At 35.9% G+C, this 25,826-nt stretch overlaps 1 protein-coding gene across 3 annotated transcripts in view; it reads left to right on the forward strand.

Moving 5' to 3' along the window:
* Nucleotides 1–25,826, forward strand: part of LOC133517336 (synaptotagmin-5-like) — a 103,133-nt gene that overhangs the window by 28,082 nt on the left and 49,225 nt on the right. The window contains exon 1 of one of the 3 annotated variants that reach the window (XM_061850605.1): nt 24,913–25,252. The exons of the other annotated variants lie outside the window; for them this stretch is intronic. The gene's annotated coding sequence lies outside the window, so the exon portion shown is untranslated. Of the gene's footprint in view, nt 1–24,912; nt 25,253–25,826 lie in introns of those variants that run through there. 3 annotated transcript variants of the gene reach the window in all.

The following is a 25,826-nucleotide window of genomic DNA, read 5'->3' on the forward strand; positions in this document are numbered from 1 at the left end:
AATTGTTAAATATTTTTATTGACATAGAGTGACAATTTTTCCTCTGTAACGCGCTTCTACATCTTGGCATAACTAATTTTGTAGGATCTCTTGGTCGGAGCTTAGGGTGTGTACTAACCGTTGTATATATGTGAGAATTTGTGTATACAAATATTGCGATTTCAAAAATGTATAGTCCAGTGAGGGTCAAAAGGTTAAATTTTTTAAACAATGGCCTACATGGTTCCAGACGTCCTTTCCCACTTATGGCTCTCACACATTTCTTTTGAACTAAGAACACTTGCCCTATATAACTCGCATTACCCCAAATTATTAGACCATACCGTAATTGAGATGCAACATAACCATGGTATGCTGTTAGGGCTACTTTTTCACCAGCAACCCGGTTTAGTTGTCTTAAGGCATATGTAAATTTTTCTAATTTGGTGCAAATGTTGTCTATATGGTACCTCCAATTACAATGACTGTCTACCAAAATACCTAAGAATTTGGTGACATTAACCTCTTCAATAATTTCATCTCTACATTTAATATTTAACTTCGGAGTTTGTGTTCGTATATTGCAGAACTGAATGTATTTCGTTTTATTTATGTTTACTAACAAATTATTGTGTCCCAACCAATTACATATAGAATCAATAGCAAGATTTATATTATTCATAAAAGCAATTTCATTAATGTCATTAGAAATTACGATTGAAATGTCATCTGCAAATAAGACTGTCTTATGATTACATACTCTTGGAAGGTCATTTATATATAGTAAAAATAGCAGCGGGCCTAATACACTGCCTTGTGGCACACCTGACTCATTAATTTTTTGTGATGACCTGTATTGAATTACTTCATTATTGTCGTCTATTTTGCTTAACTCTACACACTGTTCTCGTTGTGAAAGATAACTTTTAAGCCATTCTAAGGCATTTCCTCTTAGTCCATATTTTTCACACTTAGCCAACAAGATATGATGATTCACAAAATCAAACGCTTTGCTCATGTCGAAGAAAACACCTGTTAAGTGTTTACCCTTATCTATCTCTTCAGTTATATTTCTTATTAATGAATAGCAAGCTAAAGCGGTTGATTTTCCTTTTTGAAAGCCGTTTTGCTCTTCAGAGATAAGTTTATGCTTATTACAAAATTCAGTAATTCTGTGATGCATTGCTTTTTCATAGATTTTGGAAAAGATCGAAATAAGTGTTATAGGCCGATAATTATTCATATTCTCTTTGTCATCTTTTTTATATAACGGTTTTACTATTGACTGTTTTAATTTTGTGGGAAATTTCCCCTGACTAAAAGACTCATTTATCATATGTGCTAGTATAGGAGCTATATGATTTGCACTTAATTTTATGATTTGAGTTGATATGCCATCAAAACCTACGGCTTTTGTATTATTAAGTGATTTTATGTGTTTAATTACTTCAGCCGCGGTACAAGGAGCGATGAAAATACTAGCGCTTACAGGTATTATGTTACCTGTATTCGGCTTTTTAGCTGTTTTAACTGAAGTCACATTCAGAAAATGGGAGCTGAATGCTTCTGCTATTTCTTCGGGGTTATTTATTAATCTGTTATTCACGTTAACCGACTCAATACTTTCAAAGGTTGAACAGTCTCTTTTATCCTTGATCATATTCCATGTTGTTTTGCTCTTGTTTTTGGAGTTAAACATAGCTTCATAATTAATGTTTCTTTGCGATTGAGTAATACAAGCTTTAAGTAATTTGCTGTACTTTTTGTAATTTAATTTGTATTCGGATGTTTTATGTTTATAGTATAAGAATCTGAGATGTCTTTTATTTAAACATGATTTCTTAATACCCTTTGTGATCCAATTAGGTTTTTTATATTTTGAATTCATTTTTATTCTTCGGACAGGGAAACATAGACCATAAAAAAGACCAAATAGATCGTGAAAATAGTTAAAAGCTAGATCACCATCTGGCTCATTAATTACTTCATGCCATGTTAAGCTAGCAATACATTTCAGGAACTTATTTATATTTTCGACGCTGTAGTCTCTTTTTTTAATATACCAAAACCTATTATACGATTCTAGTGGTTCGGAAGTTTCGAATTCAAGCACTTGGCACGTTTCATGATCGGATAGGTGTAGTTTATAGACATAGCCTAAGGCATTTTTTATGTTACTTGCTATGTGGTCGATACATGATAGTCCACGTGTAGGAACAGTAATGTGTAAATCACAGTTATAATTTAGTAGCAAGTTTTTTAAATGTTGTGACGTGTTATCTGATATTTCAGTATTTATATTTAAGTCACCTGTGACTATTACTTTTATTTTACGGCTCCTCATTACTGTATGCAAAAGCGCATCAAGTTTATCGAAAAATAAGTTAAGGTTTTTTTTATCTGGAATTCTGTATACACAGAAAATGACTAGTTAGTAGTTTTTGGTCAGGTAACTCAACTCCACAACATTCGAATACTTTTTCGGCAGATAGTTTGTTACACCATGTTATCGATTTATATTTGACGTGATTTCGAAGTAAGATGCATGACCCTCCTCGTTTTTTATCTTTTCTTGAAAATGTTGCAGCTAAATTGTAACCATGTAAGCGTATATTATTTTCACTTCCACACTTAACAAACGTTTCCGAGAAGCATAGAACATCAATTATCTTTCCCGAATCGATCATCTCGCCCAAACATAATTCTACTTCGTTTAATTTACATAATAAACCTTGTATATTTTGATGCAGTACCATTAAATTATTTCTTGGGGTATTTTTTGATTCAGGACCGAAATAACGCACGTTATTATTAGTCTTCACGAAAAAAATCACGTGCTAAGCTATTTTGGTGAACATGTTGCTCTACAGCTACACTATTCTCAATGGTAAGCATGTTTATTGACTTTATAAAATACGCTAAATCCTTAAATATAATGTCAAGACCTCGACTGTTTATTGTCCCAGATCCAACTGTAAACATGTAATTAGAATATGTTAAATTTAAATTAGAATCTAATAAATAGGCATACCTAGGAGTTACATGCGCGTTGCCGACCTTAACCCCCTCCCAACCCTCGTTGAGCTCTGGCAACCTTACTCACCGGCAGGAACACAACACTATGAGTAGGGTCTAGTGTTATTTGGCTGCGGCTTTCTGTAAGCTTATAAGTTTACCACCTGTACAACTACTATGTGAATTTGCAATAAAATATTGAGTATTGAGATCATTCCTTAAGACGAAAGTGGACACCCGCACGAAATCACCTTTTCATACAAACGTAGTCCTCATTTTCCTCTCTGGATATTAATATTATTGAAAATATTATGACACAATTAGTTGTATATCAGCCACAGCCATGGACCTAGAAAACTAAGGACGTAGTTTCGCTATAACACAACTAGGATTCCATCAACCACCAATTTCCTAGTATTTACACGTGACACACACACATTGACAGTTATCTCTATGGCCTCATCCACCAATCTGCCGTCAGTCAAACTGAGACGTCAGTGCATTAATTGTTCGAAGAAAAAAATTTAATACGCCGGCATGCATGGTCAAATGTTGCAAAAATTATGAAAAATTATGTTGCAAAAATAAAGAGAAAAAAGAGATAGGACAAATTGTCATACACAAGTAAAACAATTATCACGTTATCTTTCGTAAAATACGATATTAATCCATGAAGTTTTACCTATAGTGGAGGGTGCTCCCACATTTTTTGCCATACTAAATTGAACCTTATCACTCAATCCGCGTAGGTCTACATTCGTGACACGCACACACTGAAACCGTCCGCCATTGCAGTGTCTCAGCTGGTCGTCAGTGGCGCGGCCTCTGTCAAATTGTTCCTCTAATAACCACAGCTATGCTCCAACATTTGAATTTTTCGAAGTTTTAATTATTATAGGAGTTAGAAGCATTAATAATATTTTGTATGATATGAAATCTGTTTTTCGCTCCTAATTTATATAATAATACAAAAATCTAAAAAAGTCAAACGTAGGGACATAGCTATGGTTAATATACATCAAATCATGTAAAAATATTTTCCAAAATGTCAATATCCATAGAGGAAAATGGGAACTACGTTTGTGTGGAGAATGGGCCGTCCTCTTTCCTCTTAAGAGGCTGTCAATACCTAAAGCGCGCACACTGTCTATTTGTATCGGAGTAAATGAGATAGCACTGTCGCATGTTACTGGGCCTGGGCAAGGGAATAATAAGAAAAATATTTAAATAAAAAAAAGTGGATTATTAGTGTAATATTTTACTCAACAGCGGTTTAGATATAAATGTTTTGTAATTGTAATTTTAATTGCAGACCCAAAGGTCAAAACAATAAAGACATAGAACCGTTTAATTGTGATTTTAAGACCAATCTTTGCAATTATTTTCTATCGAGCCGATTTCGTTCAATCATGTATCGAGTACAACCATGGTTTTTGAAATATAATTAATATAAACATATATTTTTCTTACTTGACTAAAACAAATAGTCTTTCTTAAAAAACTGTTTAAGTAACATCAATTTCAAGGACATTGGGTGTTGACAGCCTCTTAATACTTATTTATTTTTATTTTCTCTTCACCTACCTGTTTAATCGCTGTTGACATTTTAGCGGAAAGTTTCAGAGAGTATAGCCGTTTCGATAATTATAGCCCGCTAGGTTAATTTATTTACGTCGCTTAGGTTTACGTGAGCTGAAGGTTAATTTAATACCTTGGTCGGATTAAAATAGATACGGGATGTTTTTACCCTTAGCCATATTTTGCAAGGTTAATATACAGGGTGACCTTAGCCATTGGACAAACCCTGAAATCCCACGTAGAGTTACTTCTCAGGAATGCTCTGTCGTTAATATTTTTTAATTAGAACAAAAGATAAAAAAAATATTACGCGGACCAATGAAAGAGAGACAACTCTGTCAAAACGACCATACATTGTGTTATAGCTCAAACGGATTAGGCAGCGTTTTCGATTAAAGCTCCTAGTATGCTCCTAGATAGCTGATTTTTTTCCGACATCATTAGCAAACATCGTCATATTTCAACCAATTTACAAAAAACCAGAACAAGTTAAAAAAAGCTTTCTTCAAGAATCACTCTTTTGATAGGTGAAAATCGTATAAAAATCCGTTCAGTATTTTTTGAGTTTCGAAGTTGTTTTATAAGATGTACAGTCACGTCTGAAAACATCGATACGATCGATCAAAAATATAATACAACTTTATGGCCTATATATTAGGATACTGTTTAGATATTTTTGGCAGTTTATCCGTATCGATATTTTCAGACGTGACCGTACTGAATTGACGATTTCCCCTACATTTTCGGATGCTAGGTTGCGCGAAAGTCGTGCACACATCGAATAGTAGCCATAGTAGGCGCTCGGTTACCCCACGCTGACGTTCTTACCACCGCGATATAACCGGCTGACGATTTTTTAAATTAACAATAGCATCTGAACTATTATCCGACAAAGTATGAAACAGGAGGCCATGACAATTTTTTTACGTGTTTCGGTGGCTGCCATTCTTTAACCCACCGACGGAGCGGCAGCTGACGTCCGTGAGGGTTCATCATTAACCACTATACGAAGTTTTACCCCGGAAGGCGATTGGTCATGGAAATCTGTACCTGGCTCGCGGTCTAAATGAAATCCCGTGATTACTTCATAGTCTCTACGTGTACACCTGCACGCCATCTAGTGATAAGACTAGAAACTGATACGTAACTAACTACTCGCAACAGCGCGAAGCACGAAGGCCGCCACGAAAAGTTACAAAGCTTTACGTTGAAGACTTCGTTTCCAAACTCTTTTGCTAGATGGCGTTAATGTACAAATTTTCCATTAAAGGAAAAATGAGAATATTTACCGCTTTGGACAATATTCAGAGTTGCGACTTTTCGGAACACCGCTCCAATCGCTATAAACCAACTCACAGGCCAATTCGAGTTTAACTACATTAATTTATTCATTCATTCATTTAAAATTAAATGGCTTCAGTTCATTGGGACAATTTCGTCAGTGTCTGGTATTAGGAGCTTTAGGGACGACTGAAATTGTACGGTTAGTACAAGACAATGTACGGTGATTTTATTAAATCTTCTAAAGCAATAGCTGGACTTTACAAGTTGCACGTGGACTACGGGCCATTGACTCCAAAATGGTGGTTAAACGTATTTCAAGATTAATTCTCCATTCACTGCACACTACTACATTAGTTTACTGTATTATAAGCTATCAATATTACACTTTAAACAATATTAATGAGCAAAAAGATAGGAATTAATTACGAGACGTGACTATCAAGATGGTGCTCGAACCGGAGTCCGAGTTTTAGTTATTCGATTTGTTTTCGATATGATACTGATCTGTCAGTATCAAAAGTGATATTTCATCAAACAAAAACTTTTCTTTCCACAGACAACTTATACTTATTAATCGAAATTATTCTAACCACCCCAAACACAATTAGTTTGCGTTGTTTTATCACATAGTTTCCATGTCCACCTCCTGTCTCCACCATCAGATCAGCTCTGTGTCATCATAATATTACATCGTCATCCGATTTACACAATTTATGCAAAATTTCAGCTCAATCACAAATCGGGGAGTGGGTCAAATTTAGCTTCCAAGATTTGACCCATGCTAACTAACAACAGTAACAACTAATATACAAAAAAGAGGAAATGTTTTTCCAATTCTAAATATTTTCCATTCTCAATTATTTCTTTTTATGATATTGACACAATTAAAAACTAGGTTTATAAGATTTGGTTTTATTTTTTTCAAAATATGAAGTACCAAAATTTTTTTTTTAAATCGAAACCTATAAACTTAGAGTATACTATTGTCGCGAACGTATTGCGAACCGGCTAATATTTGCCAACGTCATGGAGTAGATGGCGCTAGTAGTCACGTTTAAGTTAAATAACCGCTTCTAAGTTATTGGGATTTTTTGGCTGAAGTTGAGAGGGTAGATGAGAACGACAGCAGGAAAAAGGAGGTAGTGTGCGAACAAATCTACGCGGCAGTGATATTTGCTTTTAGATCAAGTCAAGGACGTTCTTATGGTGTTATTAGAATAATGATGTGTCTCTGGTATATTGTGACCATCGTTATCAGTACTCAGAGTGAACAGTGATCCAGTGAGGCTAATATGAATTTAAGGTAAACTTTGTGTGAGGAATGGGGTCGCTATAAAGGGAGGTTTTAGGAGGAGGGACGTGGAGGCGACTATTAAGCTCAAGAAACCAGGTGGATAATCATGTGATACTCATGTTATATGTAGGTAATAAAGTCGGACACCAGCACAACTCATATCGTCATCTCACTAACATCCAGGCCTCGTATAGGTATGTAGTACATTTACATATCGCTTTCCAGTATCCGTAAAAGCATTAGCTCATTCGATAGGTTTACAAGTATGGTGAGCTAAGTGATTTGTTAAGATTTAATCAGTGGAAACCGTTTCATCCCGAAATAGAATGTCATAGAAAAAGTACCCTTATTTCGTTGGGATCTCAAAGCTATTCTTCCCTCTTAAGGTAAGATATTAATACAAAATGATATTATCATAGAGGATGGTCATTTTTGTCGTATTCTAAGTGTACTTTATAAAAAGTTAAATTACATTATTTTGTAATAACATCCATATTGGCAAATTTTATGATCCACAATTCTTACTTACTTACTGCTGTGGCGTAGCGACCCGAAGTGGATCTTGGCCTCCGACACCATAGACCGCCATGCTTCGCTGTCCAAAGCCTGTTTATGTCTAGTCGACGGCGCCGAGTTCGCTAATGTCTTTTTGCACTTCGTCTCTCCAGCAGTGTCTAGGGCGTCTAGACGGTCTTCGGCCATTTGGAACTCCAAAGTACGCCTTCCAGACTCCATGATCTTCACCCATCCGGACTACGTGTCCAATCGGAGTCTGGCGGCTTGTTTCTCCAATGATTGTCGGCTCGGAAACCAGAGCTTGAATCTCCTGGTTCCAGTGGAGTCTCCAGGTTCCATCCTCTCCAAGTCTTCTTCTCAGCTTCCAGCAGCACGCGCTCTTCCTTGCGTTAGTGTGTACAATTATTACCTAGATGTAAACAACATTGTAGCTTTATTTATTTAATCGTATGGCGATATTGTCAAATAGGCAAAGGTACATAAAAGATTATAAGGCAACATCCAGGTTATGCAGCCACTGCACAGTTTCGGGCGTCAGGTTGATGAGATCATCTGGTCTCCCTGGGTAGGCGCGGAGAGGACATCTAGGAAGCAATGGTGCCGACTGAATCGCCTAACCACTGGACACGGACGATGTAACTTTTTCCGTCACAAATGGGGATGGACGGACTCCGCGCTTTGTGATTGTGGCATCGAAGACCAAACCATGGATCATTGTAGCTGACACGGACTTTTATGACATTTGATTTCAAATAAGTTCCGACGAGCACACGAGATATTCGGTATTTTTTCAGAGAACCTTAAAAACACCATAAGTAATAAAATGTATACGAGTATCTCATTTGAGGTGAAAACCTTAATTTGCTATGACCATATTTTGCATCTTATCTTATAATAGATAAGAAATGCAAAAATTATAGAATTCAAAACCCTTCCTACGATTAGGCATAAATATCTTAATTAATTTAACTTTAGACCAATTCGACATTGATATCAGACCGATATTTGAATCAAGTTATTTATTTATCGTGCATTTCGCTCGTACTTCTTCCATTTCGTCCGTACATGTATTGGCGCGGGTGAGACGCACTAAAGAACATGATTCAAATATCATTCTGATATCGGTAGACGTTCGAATTGGCCCGTTAATCTATCTCTAAGCTGTATTTTATTATAATTCGCTTAATTTAAACAGAGACCTCTAAATAATAAGGCATTTTAATTGACGTCAAAGCTGTAACAGACGAGCGTAGCAGATCGCCTTGGTCCGGTCTGAGGCCTGTTCGATCGTGTGGAAGGTGATCCGCCGTAAGTCCGTCAAGGACGCAGCTATAGGTGAAAGCGAGAAAGAGATATGTTGGCCGGACGTTTACCGTTGTTGTAGATAATGCCTAGTTCCACTGATACGCATAATTTTACAAGCTTTTTATCAACTTGTAATGTATCTATGTCTAATCGGGTGACAATGAAATATTATGGTACCATTATGCTGATCTAATAATGGAGACAAGAGGTGGACATAGGAACTCTGTGATAAATCAACGCAACCTAATTGTGTTTGGGGTTTTTAGAATTGTCTCAATGAGTTTTGCATGTGAAAAGAAAAGTACAGTCAGAAAATGATTTTTTTGCCAAAAAGTTACGTAAAATTCACTCAAAACCGTCGCCAAAAAGCCCCTCCTATGTCACATATAATTGAAGCACATTTACGCACGCACACATGAATACAATTACCTACGCACTCATTTAAAAAAGACTCAATAAATGCCCGTAAAAACGGAACCCTTATAGGATCACTCTGCTGTCTGTCTGTCTCTCGAAAACTAGTGGAGGCATCGAGTTGAAATTAAAACGATTTACTCAATTCTACAGTCCCTTGAAGCTGTAAAAAAAACAACCTTCAGGGTCACTATCACTACCCACTAGGCCAGACAGGTGGTCAAAAGATAAAATGTCTTTACCATTAACTGGTCTCAAATGCAAATGACGAAGGTTTAATTTCTCTAAGAGCCCCCTTGGACCCTTTTAATGGATGGTGAGAACCGATCAACACTTCATAACCGACTACGAGCGATTATGTACTTTAAAGTAAAGCTGTAAGGTTGACTTTTAGGCTGTCTTTGGGGTGTAAATGTTACGTATTGGTTCTGATGTAATTATTGTACGTCTCGCATACTTGACCTAAAAACCTACATCCTTTTCGTCTGTTTCGTGAACCTACTGTTTAGGGTTATAATGAATCGCTGTATACCGGGTGTGGCCTAGGAAAAGATTAAACTGTACTCTTCAAACTGACCAACATTTTTTCAGCGACTTTTAAATCGTTATTTGTTTTACAAGGAGGCAAAGTTGTTGTTTAACCGCCCGTGATAATATTTATACCCGAGCAAGCGAAAAATTCCAAGATGTATCCTCGAGCGTAGCGAGTGGTTCGAATAGAGCGATGCACGTTGCGATGGTTTCATAGCATGAGGGATAAACAAACTGTGCCTCCCAGTAAAACACAAAAGTTTTTACCACACCAAGGTAAGAAAAATACTAACTATGAAATCCCAAACAAATCAAACTAAATCAAATCCAAATGAAGGAACGTAATAAACCATTTATCATACAAAATCATCATTTAAAAGACAATTCTACCAGCTAACTTATGTTAGCTTTCTTATATTAGGTTCTTAAGAAAACAACTCAATATTTGCATCTGATTACTTTGCCACACATGTGGATAAAATGCAACTTTCTCATTAGTTTTTGAACAATCAAGAGGGCCTTTACCAGTGGGTGTGGTGAAAGGATTATTTCAACCTCGAAAATGACCGGCGCGGCGGCACAATTTAAGCCTCTTAGTAACTTCGACAGACTTATTTAAAATGGGCTAAAATGACCTCCAACTATTTCCATTGGTCACCGGAGCTCAATAAGCGAATCGATTTGGGAACCAACCATTGCCAGTGTAACGCGACCTTAAGAGGAAAAGGGATGACCACTTCTCCATATAAACGTAGTCCCTATTTTCCTTTCTGGACATTTTGGAAAATATGTGACATTTAACTGGTAAAGGTACCTTATGGCGGTTGGTGCTTACGCTACCGCCACCGCTCCGTGAGGACCTTATACATCTCCAAACTTAATGTATTAACCGTGGAGACTATACGTCTCTGTCATACTGTATAATATATTTGACTTGGTACATACTAGTTATGTATTCTGTAGCATTAGTTTATGAGACTGCTAGTTTAACAGTCCAGACGCGGTTTATTTATTTAGTATAAATTTTATTTTGACACTTGGAGAGACTTTACACCTCCAAATTTAATTAGTATTAGTACTCTGACATTGGGGACCTTTTACATCTCCAGATTTAATGTGTTTTTAACCATAAAGACTATACATCTCTATTGTATTGTAGTAATTATTTATTTTAAGATTATTATAATGTAATGTTTAGGTACCCAGGTATTGGCTGTTGTATTTATAAATGTTGTTATGTATTTTTCATGTCACTATAATATGATGTTAGTATAAATGTTGTATTGACTTGTAAAAGAGCCTTTGAGGCCTACTTGCAGAATAAAAGTTGGCGGTGCCAACCCTAACACTCCACATACCTCTCTTGGACGTAGTTTAAGGACATACGCGGGTCCAAGTCTCTCTTCTTGGTATGAGGTCTCAAATCGCTTATGTTGTTTAGGCAACTGGAATGAAACCTCTTTCAGAGAACCGCATAATTTAAAAAATACAGCTATGCATATAAATTGGATTTTCAGAAGACTGCAATAGGGTTGTTTCCATCTACAAATCTTAGGGCAGAATTGTATCCCAATAAATTCTTTGGGATTATAAGAACATGTTAAACTACTTTTAGGGGACCTGTAATGAACATATTATTTTGTAAATATTGAATTTAAAATATCTTTTGGCACACGTCACGTGACCAAACTCGAAACGTCATTGAAGATTCTGATGACGTCACAACTCTCGGATTGACACTGTTGACAGTTAGGGGATAAACAACAAATGACAGATGTCAGTTGACAGTTCGTATCTTCTACGTGTGTATGTAGTTATGTGTCAAACCGTAAACTGTGACGTCACAAGATTTTCAAAGAGCGTTTTGGGTGCGAAAGCATCTGTCAAAATATATTTTGTTAATTAAACATATTTAAAGCCGTTTTAAGTATAAAAGTTGAATTTTAGGGCAACTTTTAGTTAATATAGAACGTAATACAAGCGTTTCAAAAAATTGGAAACAACCCTATTTTCTTCTCATTATATAAAGAGGTTTAAGAGAAATTCCAGAACGCCCCAGAAAAACTGATCTAGGATATTTAGTGTATGATGAAATTAAAAAGTGACCAGATAGGTAGATACTACATATTAGGTTGAGAAAGAAAGATATGAGTGCCGCAAATAATCAAGTTGCTATTTCCATATCAGAGTATCGGCAAAAATGTCTTTAAAATTCGCCCATCCTGACGGACGGCAACTAAGGATCCCTATTGGTACGCTTGCTTTTCAAAATACTGTTCATGCGTTGTCTATTTAGTAAATGGGTCCAAAATATTTTTCGTTGTTTTGTTTTTTCCCAAAATATGTGACAGAGTAGAGCTTTTTGTAGTAGTAGTAGTAAAACACTTTATTGTACAAAAGAAACATAAAACAGGAAAGAACACACATCATTTGTACAAAGGCGAACTCATCCCTTACAGAGATCTCTTCCAGTTAACCTTGTTTCTTGTATTGTGTGTTACCTTGTGTTTTGTATGGAGGATTTATTTTTTAATTTTTCCCAAGAGAATTATAATCTACAGCTAGAAAGACATTCAATAGCACTCATACTCATTTTATTCATTTCATAAAAGACAAAAATAGAAGCGTGACAGAGACAGAAATAAGAGAACGAAAATAATTTCGACCCAAATATACATACATACATACCGTAACCGCTTACCATCAGGCGGGCCGTATGCTTGTTTGCCACCGACGTAATATCAAAAAAAAACATGCAAACTAATTGCCATATTAGTGAACCGTAAATATTACATATTCCTGTGTTTCGAATGTACTGTTGTCAACACAATGCCGGAAATAAATTTGGAGATGTGCCTCCGAACGATTTCAAGCGAGGTTGCCATAATCGAAAAACTTCCGGAATTTTTGGGATTTTATATAAACTTTTTGAATAGGGAAAAATATGTTTCGCAAATATTCTTCTTTGAATTGCATATTAATTATTCTTTGTTTGGATTTATTCGCCTATATATGGACGTTTTCTCGCAATGTTTTCCTTCACAGAAAAACTAGTGGTATATATCAATCGATATTCCGTACGTACACGTATCATACAATAATTTCACACATATATAAGTATGACGAAAAAGAGAGATAGATATATATGGCTTTTCCAACTTTTGCACCGAGACCATATAGAACCAGGGTTGTTTTTGTAGGAGCAAAGTAACAAAAATTTAGTTATTCTAACAAAATAAATGCAAACAACCTCTCGCCCTTCAAAATTTCTTTTTTTGCATCATAAAGGGGTCCACTTCGCCGATTCGCGATTATCAGCTTAATTTTTGGAGCGAAGTTAACTATCGCATGGTACGGTACCTCTAGTGTACATTTGTTCGATAGCGTGAAGTACGCGTTTGCGTTAAGTCTTATTTTGTATGGGATTTAGAAACAGCGCGCCAAGCGGGACGTTTTGGAAACTCTAAATCCCATACAAAATGAGACTTAACGCAAACGCATACGTCACGTTTCGCTATCGAATACATTTACACTAGGGGTTCGGATAGTGGGGGAAACTACAGCATTCGCGTTCTCGGCTCCATTCAGCTTAGCATCGCTACGAAGAATTATTAGGGTTGGCAAAGCTTAACGTTCCTTTGCGTGCTCAACCACAGATAAGATAATCACTTGAATTTTGACAACCCTAAATAGCCGAAAGGGATAGTGCCACACTAGAAAGAGGCAACATGATTTTTTCGTCCCCGGATTGCTGTCAAACTTCGGCTTTGTACGGTAGTACTATTATTTATTTTGTTGTACGACGGACTGGCGGAGGGGGGCTAAGCGAAAAAAAGTGTAAGACTAGAGTTCCGTCACGACCCTTTCTTAACAACAAAAAATAAGTAAGTAATTTATTTCTTATTTTCATAAACATGAACGTGATTTACATGATTGCCTTTGTGAAAAGCGTTAATCAATTTCCTTCCTTAACTTCGTTCCAACAACCGATTGTTCCACGATACTCACGCATTTTTTATGGTTTTGGTTAAACTTGATAATAGTTCCACGGATCCTGGCAACACTAAAGTGCGGGGGGAGGGCCGTGCGTCACTGGTCGATGCCGTACTTGTTGCACGACCCGAGGCACGCTGGGGGCGCATCACACGCGCCCGCGAGCACTCGGTGGCCAGCGGGTGTTAGGTACGGGTAGAGAGTATTTTGGCTTATTTAATGACTTCCATCAAAGAGAACCGTCAATTTTGTTGGCCCTGAACGAACTGGAGAGTATTTAATTGAAATAGACAAAATGAGTGAATGATGACGTTAAAAAAAGTTACCAGATAGGTAGCTAAGTAGTATGTTGAGAAAGAAAGAAGACATAAAAAACTTCTTGGATATAGGAGCCGCAAAGAGTCAAGTTGCTTCCATCAAAGGAGACCGTCAATTTTGTTAAGCACTTGGGCCCAGGGGGCCTACCGCGAAATCCAAAATTCGCCAATTGCGGGGAACTTTCTCTTTTACTCTCACTTAGACGTAATTAGAGTGACAGAGAAAAATGCCCGCATTATTTGGCTCGAAATGAAACTTTAATTTACGATTTCTCCTGAAATATTCATTTAAATTGTATGGTGTAAGGGACCATTGTAATCTGTATGAAATGCTTAATATAACTAACGTATTTAATTTGATAGTTGTTAATAATGTATCTATATAAATAGCTTTGCAAATGCCACATACGAGTATTACATGAGCTTTGCTAGAAGTTAAGAATGGGTATAGTAAGTTATCCTTAAAAGCTCCTAGCCAGCGTGTTTTTTCCCGACAACATCGTTATATTTCAACCAATTTACACGAAACCTTAACAAGTTATTTTTTTTTTCTCTTTATTTTGGCACAAACAGTCATTACAGAAGAGTTACATTTGTCTTATAATACATATAATATTAACAATACAGTGCCGAAAACGTTATAGATTATAGTTATTAATTTTGTTGCAATGGACCTGAACTAACTTAACTATAAGAAGAAGATGAAATTGAAAGAAGGGAAACGTTCAAGCGCTGACCACTGTCCCAGTAAATGGCACCATTAAACATAAGTCATTAACAGTATAAGTGACAGTGACATGCCAAGCACTAGGACGTTCACCCTCGTAATTGTTTACTACCTACTTAATATCTAAGCGTGTTATCGGTACATTATACATTATTATTTTATCATTCGTGACTTGTGAATTTATTATTAATTTTTTTTTTCAATCCTGTAAGAGTGGTATTAAAAAGGTCTATTTCGTTGAATTCTCTGTTGTAAAGATACATAGTACGGGGAATAAAACTGTTTCTAGTGTAGTTCTTTCGACGGATGGGTGGTACGAACATATGAAGGTTACGGTTGGGGCGAGCGGGAAGTCTGGCTTTAGTGATGAAGTTTAATTTTGAGAGTAATAATGGGCAATATATACCTAATATATATTGCCCATTATTACTCTCTCTCCTCTATACTCCTATATAAATTATATACCTAAGCTTTCTTCAAGAATCACTCTATTGATAGATGAAAGTCGTATGAAAATCCGTTCTGTACTTTTTAGTTTTGGAGTAGTTTTATAAGATGTTAGGTTGCGTGGCAGTCGTGCACATAGCGAATACCCCCTTACTAATAGCCCCTCGGTCTCATTTATGAATTCGTAAAACGGTCCATATTACTGACACAAATTAAATTTTCCCTTCTCCATAAATATACTGCGCCCGTAGCTTTGTACATTACCCGATTCAGTTTCCCGCTATGAAAAAAAAGTTATAATTGGTCAATAAAAGTTTTGATTGGCTAATATAAAATTCTATGTAGAAGTCAAACATCTTGCCCGGGGCTCCCGGTACATTTTTACAAGCTTTTATTTAACTTGCCCTTGCCTTTGACTTAGCCGATGGTCCCGGGTTCGAATCCCGGTAAGGGCATTTATTTGTGTGATGAGCACAGATATTTGTTTCTGAGTCATGCATGTTTTCTATGTATTTATGTATCTGTATATTATATATTATGAAGAAACGGAGGCACTGTTATTATGAATCCCACTCGCATACACATTCACACATTCACACACACATACGCACACACACACACACACACACACACACACACACACACACACACACACACACACACACACACACACACACACACACACACACACACACACACACACAAACACTTACTCTTAAAATCTAATTTAATAGTGTTACCTATTGTTATAAAATAATATAGATCCTTAATTGTAATAACACAATTTAATCGGGTCTGAAATTGTATACTTATTGTATATTATAATAGTAAATAATAATCAGTTTTGTAAATTGTATATTAATTAAGTTAAGTACAGTTTGTTGTTTTTACCCTATTTCCTAATGGAAGAGCGGGGTCTCCCGACACAAGTATTATAATACTTAATGGGAGATTCCAGCCCTTTATGTTATGTATATTATAAGTTAAACCAAATAAACTATTTTGTATTTGTATTTTGTATTTTTTTGTATATGTTAACGGCAATCATGGGAAATTTAAGAGAAAATTTGGAGTATGTTTGATATTTCACGGACACCTGTAAAATTTCTACCGCTTTACGCTTTAAAAGTTGAATGTCCAATTCGTCCTTTATGTTTTCTATGTATTTAATGAAAGCTACTGCAATTGGTTTCAATATTATTAATCAATTAAAACTGTGGTTTTTTGCTCCAGTCATGGGATGTATGGCGCCATTCTTTTCAAACTAACCAATACCAATGAAAAATTGAACTTAAGCAGCTGGCTCTTGTTTATGGTAAAATGTTGCCAGCGATTAAAAATTGATGGTAAATACTTGTTTTACAGGATTTGTCTATACCATCGCATGACTGGTGCCTGTTCCATTATAGGGGTGTTAACTATCAACCTTGTCTGAGTACCCACAACACAAGCCTTATTAAGCTTACTGTGGGACTTAGTCAATCTGTGTTAGAATGTCCAATAATAAATAAAAATAAATAAGCCTTTAATTCCACTCTAATAACAATGATTAATAAATATACATATATCTCTAGCTTACATACTTAATTTTTTTTTTAATGAAGAATGTCCAATACTATTTATTATTTATTTATAAGTACGCCTTGTCAGGTTATTCGTGACAAGCAAATCTCATCCTTATGGCAAGTGACATAGTAGGATGTTTCCGGCCGCGGGCACATATTGTTGCGATATAACTGACGTATGTATGAATCTAAGTTCATAAGAGATATTTATCGACTTCTTAAAGTTACAATTTACCATATTTTCTTGTAAGCCGAGCTTTTCAAATAATAAACGATTTTTGTAATACAAAATCAACGCAGGGTGAAAGTGAGAGTTTTTTTGTCACTTTTGTGTTTTTTCTAGTCAGGATCGCGAGCCCTAGTCATCCTTATAGGAGAAAAAGTGTCCCAAAATTTCCATACATTGTTCCAACTTTCCTTTTTTACCGCCATACAAAATATATGGGGAAATGGTAACACAATGGGAAAAAAATCTGGAACAATTTTTCATCCCATTAGGATCGAAAGAGCTCGTGATTCTAAATAGAAAAAAGCGGCCAAGTGCGAGTCGGACTCGCCCATGAAGGGTTCCGTACCATTTATGACTATGACGTATTAAAAAAAAAACTACTTACTAGATCTCATTCAAACCACTTTTCGGTGAAATTTGCATGGTAATGTACATTATAATTTTTTTTAGTTTTATCATTCTCTTATTTTAGAAGTTACGGGGGGGACACATTTTACCAGTTTGGAAGTGTCTCTCGCGAAAACGTATTCAGTTCAGAAAAAAATTATATTAGAAACCTCAATATCATTTTTGAAGACCTATCCATAGATAGTCCACACGTATGGGTTTAATAAAAAAAATTGAGTTTCAGTTCTAAGTATGGGGAACCCCCAAACATTATCGTTTTTTTTTCTATTTTTGTATGAAAATCTTAATGCGCTTCACAGAATACGACATCTACTTACCAAGTTTCAACAGTATAGCTCTTATAGTTTCGGAAAAATGTGACTGTGACATACGGACGGACAGACAGACAGACAGACATGACGAATCCATAAGGGTTCCGTTTTTGCCATTTGGCAATTAATGTGATTTTTTTTTGAGAAATGCTCAAATGTGTTAAAATTACTGAATGAGTATGAGGTTGAGTATGACTTTGATTTTAATATTAATATCGACTCCATAGCTCACTTTAATTTTACTGTGCTATGAAAACTCCGCCTATCGTTCTTTTTTTAACATTAAAAATAAGGTAAACAATCTTAACATGTCTTTTTATTGAAAAACGCTTTTTAAAAATCAGTAACCATTACTTATGAGAGCAAAATAATGTTAGAATATGATTTATAATTGTTACATATTTGCCGTGACTTATTTATCAAAAGTGTTTTTTTTATTTTATAAAAACGTCAAGATTGCTTACCTTCTTTCTAATGCTAAAAAAACGAACATTAGTAGTACTGACACAAATGTTTTAGTTAGCAATATGGACAATTATGTGTCCAACAAAAAACTATAAATAGGTGGCGCTACAATACCTAGAATACTCGAGAAAAAAATTTAATCATAGACAGCGCACTTCACTCCGTCAATAACGCCAAGGTTATTATCTACTCTAGCGCTACTCTGGAGCGATTTGGAACTATTACTTATAGCTGACAGCTGGACACTTTTGCAACAGTTCTGCCTATGGAGACTTTGTTCTTTGCGTCTACTTTCCATAATGGACGATGAAACAATAAACATAGACATCACATGCAAAAATACGCCTTTTTGTACTGAATTATTATTTCAAAATGTTTTCCCAAACCTTTCAAGAGATTGGGAGCACAAATTTACCGGGCAACTCCCTCCCTTTTCAAATTTGAACTCTATAACCATTATGTTTAGGCTGCTTTTTGTATGATACAAGAGCGAGTTATCATGTATTATGAAGTTAAATAAACAACTCAAAGATGTGGAATTTGCTAAAGAAAAATTCACTTTATATACACATTGTAGAGTTGAGTTTTGAATGCATCGATCTTTAGACATCAGCTATGTATGCAACTAGGTCTTTAATATTAAACCAACTTTAAAAAATGAGGTTTTCAAAGCGCGATGTTTTCGGTCATCGCTGTTTGCTTTGTATTCTCATTGTTTTTAATGGGATTTCGAAACGCAGTTTGTACAGATCGTGTCATTCACGGCGACGCCTTCTTCTTCTTATCGTGTGAAGGGATCATGACTAAATAATATTTTTCTAATATCTTGCCACCTCTAACCCCCGGCTTTTATGAGGTCTTCTACAGTGCACGTAGTTGGACACAGGGAGCACTCCATCATATGTTGCGCAGTTTGTAGGTCGCCACATTCGCAAGTACATCACTTTGTCCCGAGTTGATTCCCCATTTCAGAAGGTTGTCTTTAGATCGGCCAACCCCCGATCTTAATCTATTTAGAGACTTCCAGGTCACCCATCCTTCTCTTGCGCCAGGGGGTAAGTGCTCGTTAGGTGTTATGTTTAGTGAGTCTTCATTGAGCTACGATTTCCATGCTACAAGACGGGCCTCTTGTGGCGTTTGGTATTTGAGGGCTGGATTGGTGACAAAACTCCTGCGTGACTTTAGCCTGCCAGTTATATTTTTTTTTTATACTACGTCGGTGGCAAACAAGCATACGGCCTGCCTGATGGTAAGCAGTCTCCGTAGCTAGTGGATGTCGGGAATCACACAGTTGTTTTTCACGTTCTACGTTCATGGCGACGCCTGCCTTGAGCCTTATTGTCATGTAATTAAAGATTAGATTTGACAAATCTGCGCGTCATCTACTTAAAACTAATTAGAAGATTTAAATAATACTAGGAAGATTAACATTAATTTTACTCTAAAAACCTTTACTTTTCCAAAATATTCATCAGTCTTTGTCCGTTATTGCCGCCAGCACCGTAGAAGTGTATTATTCCAAATCCTTCGCGAGTGGCATGCGATGCGAATTAGAAATTTGATTGTCGAAGTCAATTTTACATAGTAAATTTACTGCCATCTTTCGACACACGATTAAAACTTTTAGAACACCTTTTTTCTTTTAGAAGACTTTGATCCTAATTCTTTCACTGATGTATGTTAAATTTGTTAGATAAGAGAAGTGGCGCCATCTACTAGAGCATAGGCCAAAGGTATGGCGCCATCGCTCGAAAATATGCCGTATTACCTTTACTGTGGCTACATAATTTATAATGACAATCCACTTCTATTTCAAGTTCTCTTTGGTATCGTTTTAAAACACACAAAAATTAACACCAAAATTGTACGTATTTAGTAAGCATAGTTAAGGATTATTAAGTAGTCTTAAGTGAATTTATTTCACTATGTTACGAAAATTAACTATGTAAATATATAATAATAATAAATAAATATTTGGGGACAATCTTACACAGATCGAACTAGCCCCTAATTAAGCAAACCTTTTACTGTGGGTACTAGGTGAGGATATACATACGTGTACATATACATATATAGGTACATAGGAAACACTCATTACTCGGGAACAACCTACACAGATCAACGTAGTCCCAGAGTAAGAGCTCACTAACATATAGTTATATATGTATAAGTAAATAATTATATACATAGAAAACACCCATAACTCAGGAACAAATATTTCTAATAAACATAAATAAACGAACAAACATTTATTCAACAAATAGGCCACAGGGACCACTTTTACATGTCAATTTTTTACAATCAATAAAAATAACATAATACAATTACAAATATGGAATCAATGAAATATTAGATACTTAATTAGAGATTTATACAGTCTCTAAACGTCAAATTACAAAAAACTATGATAGAACGGACTTCAGCTAAATTGGCTCTCCATCCATCGACGTAGGTCCCTTAGAATCCTGAGTATTTTATTCTCCATTTTGTTCGAGCCTTCCTCCCCTGGTTATCTTAAACGTAAATTCACTTTCATCACCCCCCGTCTAGGATGTGAACTCCGTTCCTCCCGTTCTCTCAAACTCTCGATTCCTTCTCACCGTACTGGTTTTATGTCTAACTCTTTCGCCGTTGAGGCAATCCGTCTCTGGAATTCCCTCCCTCTCTTTATTCGACAAGCCCCAAGCAAACCCGTTTTCAAACGACTACTTCGCAAGCATCTTCTGTCAGAAGAACTTAAATAAGGTTCACCATCATGTATATGTACATAATTATATGTATTAGTCTATCTTTTATACATTATATAAGTAGTAGCATTTAACTATTTATATATTTTTAATATTTTTTGACTTCACGTTTAATTTTTTCCTTATTATTTGTTATTATTTTTTCCTGCACCAACATACACAAATGTCTCTGTTTGACCCAATGGTTGACTGGTAGAGAATGCCTTTTGGCATTAAGTTCGCCATTTGTACATTTTTATTTATGTGTGCAATAAAGTTTAAATAAATAAATAATACAAATACTAAAATTATTTAGAAATGTTAAAGTCTCTAAGTGTCAGAGATAAAACTTAATAAAAAACGATCATTAAAATATCCTTAGAGATGTAAAGGGACTCCAAGACTCGAATTCATATATAAATAAATAAATAAATCGTTTATTTCAGACAGAATCCATAGAGTGAGTATTAATAATAATTACATAACACTTAAGCTACGAGTATGTACATGCCAAATAAAAGTAATAAATAACAATAATAATAATTAAAAGACAAGAAATTAAATCAGACAAGAACCGAATGATGTGTCTCACGTTAATGCCACTCAAAACTAAAGTACTAAAGTACTTATAACATAACATGTAGCCCGTGTAAGCTTAAACAGACCGGTCTCCACAAACAGCACCCGTTCACGAGTATGAAGCGTATCTCACCCATTATTATTATTTTAGAATTAATAAACACATTTTAGAATCCCAGCACTCGCGTAACCAGTAGGAATACATCACCAGAACACAAAATGATTTTATGACGAAGGTAATAGCTTGGGGCTACAAAATAATAATCTTAAATACACGGGGTTTCTGTGGAATATCCGTTATTTTGTTTTATAAGGTAGGAAAATTCCAAATAGATCAACAGATGAACAACAAAACTTTTCTTCATGCCCGAGTTCATTTTACAAGGTACAGTATATTTAAAGACAAAACAATATCTCGGATGCCTGCTTAGTTCGGATTTTATTTTTATTTTTAAAGAATAGGAAGAATCGTTTAAATTAACATAATTACAGTACATATGGTGCTACTTTACCGCACGCGTGCTCTTCACTTCTTTTTGGTAGTTCCTTATGACAATCTTCCATCCTCTAATTTAAAGAGTTTACTATTAAAAATATTAAAAAAACATATCTGGTAGCATCTTGTATACAATCTGCTTTTTTTACTGATTCCCCCTGATTTTATACAAACTTCAACCCCCTTTCCCCCTAACGCCCTTTTCCTTTCTTACGGGGTAATTTTAGGGTTGAAAACTATTATTATATATGATTCCCCATAACAAAACTATCTAAAAATCTACATGCCAAAATTCAGCTAAATCGGTTCAGCGATGATTGATTCCCCATGCAAAATCCTCTCCCCCCTTAGGGGCAAAAAATTTCAAGGTTTTGAATTTTTTGTCGTTTGTGTACTAACACTATCCTACATACCAAATTTCAGCTTCCTAGGGCTTCAGGAGATAACCTATTATCATCAGTGAGTGACTGAGTGAATCAGTGGCGAAATCGGGGTTTTTTAGGTATGAATGAAATCTAAAGTAAAAGCTATGCAATTGATTTTTTTAATGCTTAATAAGTCTACTATTGACACTATATCCCGAGAATTTTGTTTATCTGGTATCATTCAAACCCTATTTATGAGTTCAATATTGGTTCAAAAAATCGACGAAGCGCTTCGAGAAAAGGTAGTGGCCTTGTGCTTTGCTTTGCTCTCCTCGGCGGAGGCTCGACTTATCTCGACAAACTGTGATGTTCTGCACCTATAGGTACACTTGTACCAATTATAGTAATTCTACTAACTCTCAAATTTCCAGGGAAAGTTATTTCAAAAGGGCTGGTACCTAAGTATTTAAATTATCGGCTAGAAATACTCTCTCCATACTTCAATTTCCTAACTTATTAACTATAAATAGTTTTTTTTTATGTGTATGGAGTGAGCATGAGCACTTTTAAGCTTAGGTACTATTTCTACACGCAGCCAACCTAACCCAAAAACGAATTGCACTGCATTTTTTTAAGGAACATTAATCTTTTTTTAAAGGCAAATTTTCGTCAAAATCTCGCCCTTGGATCGCCAAGACGCTGTGACCTTCTGTACCTATACAGTTGTACCTGTTGCGCCCGCTAGGAGCGGGTGGCGCGACCAAAATGCGCCGTCGCGCGACGTTGCCAGCTCTCGACCACTCCCGAATTTTGAGGGAAATTTGGTTAATTTAGGTGCACTTTGAGTGCTTAAGCATTTTGAGTAAAATTAGTTAGGAAAACTTTTGTTTTGGAGAAGTTTTATTTTGAAACGTGCTATAACAAATCTAAAAGTTCTATTATATATAGATACTGCCTACCCGCTAGCTCCACATAAAACTAGCGCCGTTGACCACGCTAGTCGTGTCAGCTTCATTGCTGAGTGGAGATCATTTCGGCTTCACGTCTCTGTGTCTACTGTTGTGTTTATCTGTTATTTGTATTGATGTGTTGTCTGAATAAATGATTTCCATTTTATTTTGTTCCATTCATACTGGCAGATAATTCACAGTGTCAACTGTTGAAGATAAGACCTTGAAATTTATAACATACATTACTTAGGTAAACTTACATGTTATATTCGTCAGCTCCACTAAGATTTTTTTTTGTAATTCAACCAATAGAGGCGCAGACTAACGGCCTGATTCGAACTTTAAGATACGTCAAATATTAGGTCTAGATACGATATCGATCGGATATGTCAGTGTCATAAGCGATGTTTGGTCTAACAAAAACGTCACTCTACCTGTATTTGTATAGAAAACTAGTACCGGTAACACTTATACGATACGAAAAAAGTGCCAGAAATATGTATACACGACTTTATTGCCCATATATTAAGGTAGTGTATACCAATTTTTGCCACATTTATTGTACCGATATTTTCAGACGTGACTGTACACAGTTATCCCGTTTCCATTAACATGCACAATCTGGACTACGCAGTAGGATAATTAGACGACAGCTATAACTGTTGACCTGGAATATAACGCTCGTTACACTCTAGTTGGCACAGAATATTTAATAGTATTAACATACAGAACGGACAATCGGATACTTTATACCCCGCCCCGAATAGAATTAACCCTGCGGCACATTGACACATCGTATATCGAAAAAGGAAAAAAAAAAAAAATATGTTCGGTACAAGTTTTTATCGCTGACTGATCTTTGTTTTCTTTTTTTTCTAGGCTATGCGACCAAGCCTGGTTTACCACCTCCTGTCTCCATCATCAGATCAGCTCCATGTCATCATAATATTGTCATTCGATTTACACATGTAATCAAAATTTCAGCTCAATCGGAAATCGAGAAGTGGGTCAAATTTAGCTTCCAAGATTTGATCCACTCTAACATACATACATACATACATACATACATACTAACAGGGCAAGTTAAATAAAAGCTTCTAAAAAGTGCGCCTAGGCATCTGGCGATTGCTGAGGAAGCTGGTTCGATTCTAGCCCTGGGCACTGGAAGCCTTGGTTACTTTTTCCTTTATATATGACATTTATTTCGGTTTATAATTTTTGCATTTCTACTTGTAATAATACAAATTAAAATATTGTCGTAATAATATTTTGTTTCCTAATAGTACAGTGATCGAGTCGCTTTGTTCAAGATCCCTACGCCCTAGTCATAAATATGTCATTTTGCTCCCTCCTACACACTACTGTTTCAACTGAACGCGCTAATGAGTTTACAAACATATTCATGAATATAAATACATGAAGTGCGCAGATAAATACTTAAACAATTTTCATAATATGGCGTGTCCGCCCAATGGTAAGGGTTAGGGTTAGGTTGATGTATATAAATACATGAGGTGTACAGATAAATACTTAAACAATTATCTTAATATGGCATGTCCGCCCAAATCGCCCAATAGTTAAGGCAATGGCGTTCTGACGCTGGTAATACTGTCCGGGCGGCGCCAGTGTGCGCTCATCGCCGCGCCGTCCGCACCTCTGTGCCGGTCCCATCCGTACCTCACACACCCTTAAACGTGTTTCTATAACCTTCAACTATTTCTTCCAGCCTGTGCTCAAAACTAGTGTTTATCTGATAAGGTCAGAAATCTCCAAAAGTTCTGTTAAGTCGCTCTGCAATTCCATTACCGGGATTAAATGGCAGTTTAAGAGATTAAATTGGAAGCGTAAGACGTGTTAAGTGTCTTAGAATGTAATCTTGAAAACAAAATGGAATGTTTTTAATTACCTAAGATTTATTTACTGACTTAATTTACTTCTTAAGGAGTTCCGTGAGGATCGTGTCATCTTATTCTTGTGTTGAAGACCAGGCTCCATAGACTGTCTAGTCTATTTTTTAGTATACTAAGTTAATTAACTTCCTACATTGTAATTGTAATGAACTGCTTGAAATTAGATGTTCATTTGAATGAATAGGCAATCTCATCGAGACAATAGCGAGGGAGCACTTTAGGCGCAACAGTTTGCCCATACCGCGCTCCACACCCAACTTACAAGATTGCCTAAACCGTCTTATCTTTGTAATTCTTATTAGACATTCTTTATGTTATTTAAAAATGTTTATTTAAGCTACAAGTACAAGTCAAGCTGTTTGACATGTTATTATACGCAGCAAATGTGTATATATAAAATTTTTGTTACTGTATTAAAGTGT

Source organism: Cydia pomonella, chromosome 4 (assembly GCF_033807575.1).
Source record: "Cydia pomonella isolate Wapato2018A chromosome 4, ilCydPomo1, whole genome shotgun sequence".
NCBI classification, from domain to species: domain Eukaryota; kingdom Metazoa; phylum Arthropoda; class Insecta; order Lepidoptera; family Tortricidae; genus Cydia; species Cydia pomonella.